Genomic DNA, 9492 nt, shown 5'->3' with positions numbered 1-9492 from the left:
GCTGAGATCTGAGGATTATAGAAAAATCTGTAATACTCATCTCCAATTAAGCAACAATAAAGCTAGAAGTGGTTGTGTGTGTGTGTATGAGAGAGAGAGAGAGAGAGAGAGAGAGAGAGAGAGAGAGAGAGAGAGAGAGAGAGAGAGAGAGAGAGAGAGAGAGAGAGAGAGAGAGAGAGAGTGTCCTGGGGCTTAAACTCAGAGCATGAGAGCTGTCCATGTGCTTATTTCCCTCAAGGCTAGTTTTCTCATACTGGAACAACAGCTCTGCTTTTAGATGTTTGGCAGTTTATTGGAGATAAGAATATAAATATCTTTGCCTGGGCTGGCTTTGATCTACTGTCCCCAGATCTCAGCCTCCTGAATAGCTAGAACAACAGCTGTGAGCCACCAGTGACCAGCTATGGATGGATGGAGTTGTTGTTTGTTTATTTGTTTTTGGTTGGTCATGGGGCTAGAATTCTGGGCCTGGGTGCTGTCCCTCAGCTCTTCAGCTCTACCACTTGAGCCACAGTACCACTTTAGGCTTTTTCTGTTTGTGTGGTGCTGAGGAATTGAACCCAGGGCTACATGGATGCAAGGCTAGCACTCTACAGCTGAGCCAGCTCTCCAGCCCCCTGGATGGAATTTTAAATGTCCAGATCAAAGAAATTAGGATTTCTTTAGTTTCATTGGTGGGATTTTGAGCATCTCTATTCAGTTCTTTTTCCAATAAACTCATTCATTTGCAGTATTTTTTTTATTATCTTGTTATTCTTGAAGTATTTTAAAAAAGCATTTAAGAGTTGTTATTTTAACAATGCAGCTTTTGTATGAGTGATTACATTATCAAAAAACAGGAAAAATCTATATAAGTGAACCAAATTATCAGTATTGATTTTCTGATGGTAGTATTGAAATTAAGAAAGATGTTCATGTGAATCTACAATGATGTGAAAGTAGGTTTTATGAGTTACTTCAGTGTATAAGCTGTTTCCACTCTAATTCTCCATCCTTTCCTTAAACAAGGTCTAGCCATGTAGCTCAAGCTGGCCTAGAAGTGATGATACTTCTAATAATTAAGGCTTTGTTAACTAAAATAGCTTTAAATTTCTGGCAACAGGGTCTCATTTATTTAGGTGTATCTCTCTACCCTGGAGAAAGACTAAAATATATTCCATTGCTTTGGAGCTGTGGGCATAGCACAAGTCTCCAGGTAGTCAGATCTTAAGAAGAGCCAACAGGTGAAATCAGCTTTAAAATCTCAGAATTATAGCAGCCCTATCTCCCACAGTGGATGAGTGGGTTTTTCTGCAGATGTTCAGTTCCTTTATTTGTGTTTTCCAACCATAGCTGCAGCAGGCAAGTGTTTCTCTAGTGTTATATAAATCCAAAAATTGATATTAAAATATGCTATTATTTTCAATGAGGATTTCCTTTAAAATGAAGCGGGAGTCTGTATATGTGCTGTTTGACCATGTAAGAATTTTTAGAAATTAACATGCAGCCACATTTAAAAAAAAATTTCAGATGGATCCAGCTATGTTGCTGCTGTGAGATCACAGGACTTCAGTTCTGGGAAACATTTCAAGGAGCTCAGTGTGGATGACCCTTTGGACTAGGCTGTGGGAGTCTGTAGGAATTCTATTCCTCTTCTTAGATGTGAAGGGGAATGGTCATTTACAGTGTCTTTACCACTTCCCCCCTGTTTCCTCAATACACAAAGACCTCTGGGCCAGATTGCTCTACTTCTTGACCTTCAAATGGACCTTTTGAGTTTTTGTATGTCACTGAGTTCTGTTATCTGCACATACCCCACTGGCTCCTTGAATTTTTCTGTCAGGCCTCATTCTTCCCTGGTTGCAATTGATGATGCATTAGTGAAGTGCTTGACTCTGTGCTGAATACTTTATATCTCAAGGAGCTCTCATTTGAAGCAAATCAAGAATACCGTCCTAAATTGTATTTTGTGTACTTTCATAACTTCATTTTGTTACTAAATATGAAGGTGAAATAAAATGAAATATAAAGAGTATTTGTAGACCAGACACCAGTGGCTCGTGCTACTCAGGAGGCTGAGATCTGAGGATCATGGTACAAAGCTAGCCAAGGAAGGAAAGTCCTTGAGACTATTATATTTAATAAGCTACTCAGAAAAAGCCAGAAGTAATGCTGTGGCTCAAGTGGTAGAATACTAACCTTGATCACAGAGAGGTTTAGGGATAGAGCCCAGACCCTGAGTTTGAGCCCTAGGGCCTGCAAAAAAATTAAAAAATAAAAATAAAGAAGAAAAGTAGGAAAAAAGTATTTGTGGGTTTATTTTTCATTTTGAGGTAATGTTAGTGTTAGATTAAAAGCTAGTTTTAGGGGCAACATGGCTAGGGCCAGAGGTAGATTCACGATGTGGGTTGTGGTTGAAAGTTAGGGCTGAAACTAGATTTAGGGTTAATTTTAGAGTTACGATATGGTTAAAGATGGGATTTTTGATTAGGATTAGGTTTAATGGTAGGTATATAAAATTATTATGGAGGATGTTTATCTTTTTTATACAAAAAGTACATTTATTTTTTACTGATACATAGATTTCTGCATACTAACAAGATAACTGAGGAAATCCCAGTAGATATATAGATTGTGCAAAGTCTAAACCCATTAAAGGTATCTTCTGACACATTTTTCATTTCTTTATCTTGAACAGTTTCAAACCTTTTCTTCTAGGTTTTTCTAATGTACAGTACATTATTGTTATTTATAGTCACCCTCTTGGTAACAGCCCACCAGTGCATCTTGTCCCATGGAGATGTAAATAGTATCTATCCATCATCTTTTCCCATCAATCCCTTCACCCAAGTCTCCCTGGACTCCTCACCACCCTTCTACTCTCAACTTCTGTGGTTACTTTGACTCCACATAGGAGGGAGACCATGCAGTACCTGTCTTTCTGTGCCAAATTCACTCCTCTTTTTGGGTGGGGAATATTGTTTTGTGAAGTTGGCAATAGGAATTGTAGCTACCATGTGATAGTAAAGGGAAAAGAAATGGTCAGCCCCCAAATGTTTGTGAAGCAGAAAAGCAGCTTAAGCAGAGGTTCTTACTGATGGTTGTAGTTCTGTACCAAGTCTTGAAACCCTGTTACCATGAGTTTCTGGAGGGATTTTTTTTTTTCTCGGTTGTGGGGCTTGAACTCTGGGCCTGAGCGCTGTCCCTCAGCTCTTCAGCTCAAGGCAAGCACTCTTCCACTAGAGCTACAGCGCCACTTCTGGTTTTCTGGTGGTTTATTGGACATAAGAGTTTCACAGACTTTCCTGCCCAGGCTGGCTTTGAACCATGATCCTCAGATCTCAGCCTCCTGAGTAGCTAGGATTACAGGTGTGAGCCACTGGCACCAGGCTCTGGAGGGATTTTTTTAAGATAGTGAAATCTTATTATTTTCATTTTAATCAGAAAAAATTACTTGCAGTAAAGCATGTTCTGTAGAATGTTTATCTTAAGTGTTAGATTTATAAGTTATTTGTTATGGTTAGGCCTAGCATTAATTGCAGGAATAGAGTTGCAGTTATAGGAAGGGATGAATTTAGAGTTAAGCATCTTTTTATACTTTAAGTTAGAGATTTCTAAAGTTAGGATTTGGAGAGGTATGGAGCAGAGTTCAGGGTATATTTAATATAAGCAATAGGATTAGGATTCGTATTCATTTTAAAGTTAGCATTAAATTTAGTTTTGAGTAGAGGTAGTGGAAGGGAGAGGATTAGGGTCATTGACAGTGTTAGTTTAGTGTTAGGGTACAATAGAATTTGTTTAGTTATAGAATAAGGGTAAGTTAGGCTCATGGTCAAGTTTATGGATATGTTAGAGGTAGTATTAAAGTTATAATTACAGGTAGTTATATGTAGATTTTTAGGACTTGGTGTATGCTTTTGTGTTTGTGTTTAATGTTATGTTTAGAGTCACAGCAATAAAGCAAGAAAAAGACATAAAAAAGATTCAAATAAGAAAAGAAGAAAACAAAGAATCAGTCTTTGCAGATGACATGATCCTATATCTAAAGCACATTAGAGAATCCCCCAGTTTTAAAAGCTGATCAATAACAGTAAAGTAGCAGGATTCAAAATTAACCCACAAAAATCATTTGCAAAAGCCTCAATTAGTTAAGGAGTAGACCTAGCAGAGGTATGGAATAAAAAGTATAAAAATCTGAAGAAAGAAATAAGACACCATGTTCCTCTCATGTTCCTGGAAGAATTAATTTGATGAGAATGGCCATTCTGCCAAAGGCTATCCACAAACACAATGCAATACCCACCAAACTCCCATTGTCATTCTTCACCTAGATAGAAGAAACAATTTGAGGTCTGCAATGCCAGTGCGGAGGTCCCTAGAGGCTGCGGGGGTGGGGGAGTGTGGGGGGGCAGGATATGGGAAGGGATAGGAAGGGGAAACAAAAGAGGAAGCAACAAGGCTCGATAAGAAATGTACTATTATCTTGCCCATGTAATTGTAACTCCTCTGTACTGTATTTTTATAATAATCATAAAAAAGACAAGAAGAAAAAGAAAAAAATAAAGCAAGTGTATTGAGGCCACAGCTGCCAGAGAATTGCCCCACCCCCTCACCGGTGTCTCTGTCTCTATCTGAAACCTTGGTTTGCTCTGATGCTTCTCCACATTCACCCGTAAGTCAAGGAGAGGACATCACTTGTGAACTGGTGCTGGGCACAATGGTGACAGCCAGGCTTCCTTGAAACTGGGGGCTGCTGATTTATCAGTGTTGCTAGAGCAACTATCATAAGGCGCCTGCGCCCTGGCTCAACCCTCAGGGTCCCCTCTCTAAACCCTCCGCGTGGTGTGCCCTGCTATGCACTCTGGGCTCCCCTGGGAGGCACAGAGAGGCCACGATGTGCCACCTCTTCAACGCTTGAGTCCACACACAGCACTCGGTGTCCCAAACTCTTGGGGTCTGCTGGCTGTTTGTCACACAAGCGTCACCAAAACAACCATGGTGAGGTTGCTGAGGCCAGGCTATCTGACTCAAGGCATTCCTGTCTGCAGAGCAGGGACAGCTTGCTTTCTTCATGCTCTCCTCCAGGATGAAGGGTGCCACCCCTGAGAACTTGTCGACTCTGGGTGCCTGGTGGCTGGCCCTTGAGGTTGCAGGTTACTTGAATAATTGTGGTCACGGAAATCCAACCCACTGCCTCTGCAGTCGGTATGGCTGCCTGACCAAGAATCTTTGTACAGCATTCATCACTTGTCAGGGAATTGAGACCGCTTTGTACATTACAAGATACTGATGATGATGAAGATAAAGATGAAGATGGTGATGATGCTACTGATACTGATTTTTCAAAGCTTGATGTCAGTTTTTAGAATAGTGCTCATGTGAAGTTTAATTTAGAGTTAGAGTTTAATTTAGAGTTAGATTTATGGTTAGCTATAGAGTTAAAATTAGTGATAGGGGAAGCAGGAGAAGGGTTGATGGAAAAACCAACTCTGGCTCCTAAGATGCAGGGGAAATAACAGAGTTACAGGAGGAGGAAGGAGAGAAAATGGGTTCAACTCAAAGGTCTTTGTCTCTTGGTTTTTCCTCTATCTTGTCAAGGGGGGAGTAGGACTACAAAACTCTGCCTAAACTCTGCCTGCAACAAAGGGCATAATCTATTTCTTCCCGAGTGACATTATTATTATGATTATTTTCAAATTCTTTTTAAATAAGTTTTTTATTGTGAAAATACTGTACAGAGGTGTTACAGTTACATGAGTAAGGTAATGAGTACATTTCTTAACATTGTTGCTTCCTCCTTTGTTTTCCCCTACTATCCCTTCCTTCCCACCTCCACAACTACACTCCTCAGTAACTAGTAAACCTAATCTTCCTCTGATCCAAATTTTGCCCAAATAGAGCTGACTCCAGAAGTTGTCCTTGTGTCACAATAAAGCAACAATATTCAATCAATTGCTTTTCTTTATTGGCTGTTTGGGTATTGTCAGCCTATGAGACCTTTCAATGGTATTCTATCTTGACCCCTAGCCTGCTGGTTTTCTCCCATTTTTCCTTATTTCTCATTTTTATTTTAACTTAGCAACTAGGGAATGAAAAGTTTCCTCTGTCTCTTTTTTAAATAGAGACTTCCTCTTTTCTGGGGAGATTTGTTCAACTCTCTCTCACAGAGCCCATCTGTACATGTATCTTAGTTGTTTAAACACCTAGAAAATTTGGCAGGCCATTAGGCCTTAGTTAGATTCAAGTAGGATGCAATGCTGCTTTCAGCCACAAGAGGATGACACCGTCTTGCAAATCAAGGATAAGCATTTTCCTGTGCCACCTTATCAGTCTCATTCATACACCATACCACCTCCAAAACCCTTACCACCCCAGTGATGTTATTTGCACTGGCCTATGCATAGACTTTCGCAATCTTCACAATATATGTCTCTAGAGATGTTTTACCATTGGTAAGGTCTCCAGGAGTCTGGACTTATTTGCTGATCCAGGAAGTCTCTGATGCTAGATTACCCCAGGGCTGCTGAAGTAGGTAGCAGGATTCCCTTCCTTCTCCTATACAGTGAGTATCCAGAAACATCTCCCACATGTTGGAAACATACACCAGTCATCCAGTGTCAGAAAAGAGTATATATATATATATATGTATATATATGTATGTATATATATACATATATATGAAAGATATACTATATGTATATATGTATATATATAGTAAGTAAATATATACTATATATAAAGATATACTATATGTATATATAGATATACTATATGTCTATCTATCTATCTATCTATCTATCTATCTATCTATCTATCTATCTATGAAAGATATACTAGATTACATCAAGGCAATGATGCCATTATGCTTCCTAGAGTGAGGCAGACACATCAGAGAGGACAAATCCCCTAAATTTTTCCAAGGAGTTAGGTTCCCATGCTAAGTACACATTTACCAATGTGATGGGGAAATACAAAGTTAGAGTTGGGGCTATTCTTTAATTCTTATCAACAACTTGTACTTTTCTCATCATGGCTGGCTGGGAGCAGAATGGGGGTAGGGGGTGGCTGACAGTTACAATTGAAGGAGATTAGAGGCATTCAAGGGCATCTCATTCTTATTAGCATCATTGACAAAGACTCATCCCTCAGACAGGGCTGGCTGGTCACCAGCATCATCACATCTGGTAGTTACAGTTTATTCTTTTAACTCCACTGACAAACATTTATATTTCTAATATGCTGGCAGGTCACAAATAGCACACCTGGTGGTTACAGTTTATTCTTTAACTCCTTTGGCACAAGATTCATATTCCTAACATGACTGGTCATCCAAAGATGACAATAAAAATTGAAGTCAAAACACAAAATATCCAGGAATATTAATAATAGGAAATATCAATATACAATGATGACTGCAAGATGGAGGCACTTTGGTTTGACAGAAAAGATCACATCCTTAACTAATACACACTATGGACATACAGGTCTTTCACAGTGATAGTCTTGGATAGCAAGACTGAAACTTCAAAAGTTTCAGTATCTGAAAGCATTTCTACAGACAATTTTACCTTGAAAATGTGCAGTGGAACTTACTTTTGAATCTAGAAAATACAGAATATAGAGGAACCACCTATTTAAATAAAGTGGAGATATTCCTTAAATCATGGAAACTTTCAAGGTTTAACTAAGGAATGGTGCATTGAAATATCTCTATAGTTGTTGATAATTTCACAGGTATATTTTCCCCAACAATAATATATAAATAATTTTAAAATGTTGAACATTCTAGTATATAATTAATTACTATCTCTATGCAAGATAAGGAACATATCTAGATTTTCACCTATGTGGCTGGGGTATATTAGAAGTTTTCCTTCAAAGTCCAGTTTTTAGGACAAAGTAGAAAAGGATAACACCACCTGTAAAAGGCACAACATCTAATGTCAGCTAGACTGATGACCAGTAATTTCAAAGATAAAACAATGTAAATTCACAATACTGAGGATTATATTACAATATTATTTCACTCTTTCAAGTGTCCTTATATTGAACATATGTAAGCATATTTTAGAATAACATAATTAGAGCACAAAAGACCTCTACATTTGATTGTTTAGAAGTCAATAAAATAGAAATGAATTTATTGGAACAGTCTTTCCTCCACACCAGAAGTGGGGACCCAGGGCCCCTGCCAATGCCCAAGTGTCTAACTGCATTGTATAGATCTGCATGCAGCTTATATCTCCTGCATGCTTTAATTCACATGACTCCTAATGTGTCAATGTCACATGTAGCATCACAGTGGATCGATGAGGGAGGAATCAGAAGGGAATTTCTATACATGGTTAACCCACACAGAAATGCAACCTATGCACATAGTACATGTCAGCAACAATTTTGTTTTTAATTGATATGTAATTATACATGTGTGTATATATAAAATATTGGTTAGATATGAGTATTATGTAAGTATATATATATAATGCTTAATGTCCAATCAGGGAAATGATCACATCAATCACATCAATTAACCTTTCCTGTTGGGAACAACTGAAATCCTTTTGAAGCACCTTGTCCTTTCTTGTTAACTGAAATCACCCTATATAATACATGAGAATGTACTCTTATAATGGTGTTTTTGCATGTAACAACCAACCTCTCTTTCCCAGGCTCAAATACTCGAATCTCCCTTTCTCAAAAGATAAACATTTTGTTTGGTTCTTTGTTTGCCTGTGTATTTTTATTCCTTTATTCATCCATTTAGGAAACATGGGATTGAATTCAGGGTATCCACTTGAATTATGCTTCAAGCTACTTTAGTTTTATTTGAATTTTTTCTACAGACTTAGTTTTGGAGTTGTTCATAACCTTGCAAAGACCAGATCCTTGTACATCCATTAGTTGGGATTAAAGATGTGTACCACCATGCCTGCAGGGTTGATGCTTATGTTCCACATCAGAGTAAAAATAATATGATATACGGTTTCTGTACCTAGCTTGTTTCAGTCAATACAATGCTCTCCAGGCTTCTACATGAGTTTACAAGTGACACAATTTTATTATTTTTGATATTATTTTATGCATTCATATCTACTACATTACATTATTCTATCCATAATCATATGTTCAATGCATCTGCTGTCTATTAAAAATGGTGGCGCAGTCAACACTGGGTGCAGATATCATCTTTCCTTTTTGATTTATTTTATTTCATGAAGTAGAAGAGTAGAAGGTTATACAATTTGCAAATCCTTTCAATGACTGGCTAAATAAAAGCACCTGGAAGATTCACATCTTTGCTTTTCCTGTTGTCTTGTTCTCCCTGGAATATCTGGATGCTCATTGATCAATAAAAGCAAAAAAGTTACATGATCCCTAAGTATGAACAAAAAATCATTTTGATATTTTTAACTTCTGAGAAATATAATTAAGGAACCCTGGCAGTAAGATACATCCCTAATAATTTGCTGGTTGTGGTTTTCAGGTGAAGTTAGCAGTGTCCCAAACCTGTTG

This window comes from Dipodomys merriami, unplaced genomic scaffold, assembly GCF_024711535.1.
Source record: "Dipodomys merriami isolate MVZ:Mamm:240054 unplaced genomic scaffold, mDipMer1.0.p SCAF_25, whole genome shotgun sequence".
NCBI lineage: Eukaryota > Metazoa > Chordata > Mammalia > Rodentia > Heteromyidae > Dipodomys > Dipodomys merriami.
Note: the sequence above shows the minus strand (reverse complement) of the source record.